Genomic DNA, 445 nt, shown 5'->3' with positions numbered 1-445 from the left:
TTCCCTACCTGAATCGCATCACTCCGATAAGTACCTGTATGCTATATGTACTGTTTTTGTTTCTGAACTGCTGTAATGGAGGAATGTGTTTTGTGTCTGAACTGCTTTAGCGGAGGTGTTACGGTAAACCGTGTGTTGAGTGGTTTTGGACCCAGTAATGATGCAGACTCGAACCCAGGATAGACAAGGAAAAACGTCTTTAATGCGTCGCAGAAAAAACAAACAAACAAAACAACAGAGCTGGTCTCTTCCGCTGATCTCGAGGCAGCTGGGCACACTGGGTTGACTGGACCACTGTTTCCCGGGGTGTATGAGAGGCGTAGCTCGCTAAGTAAGAACAAAGAGTGAGAGCTTAAGAACACGCAGCAGGTGTGTATGGTACAGACTGTTTCTGGTAGTCACTCTGGGGACCTGAATAGCTGAGCACGCCGCAGGCCCAGGGAGG

Source organism: Monopterus albus, unplaced genomic scaffold (assembly GCF_001952655.1).
Source record: "Monopterus albus unplaced genomic scaffold, M_albus_1.0 scaffold245.1, whole genome shotgun sequence".
NCBI lineage: Eukaryota > Metazoa > Chordata > Actinopteri > Synbranchiformes > Synbranchidae > Monopterus > Monopterus albus.
This window is presented reverse-complemented; position numbering follows the sequence as displayed.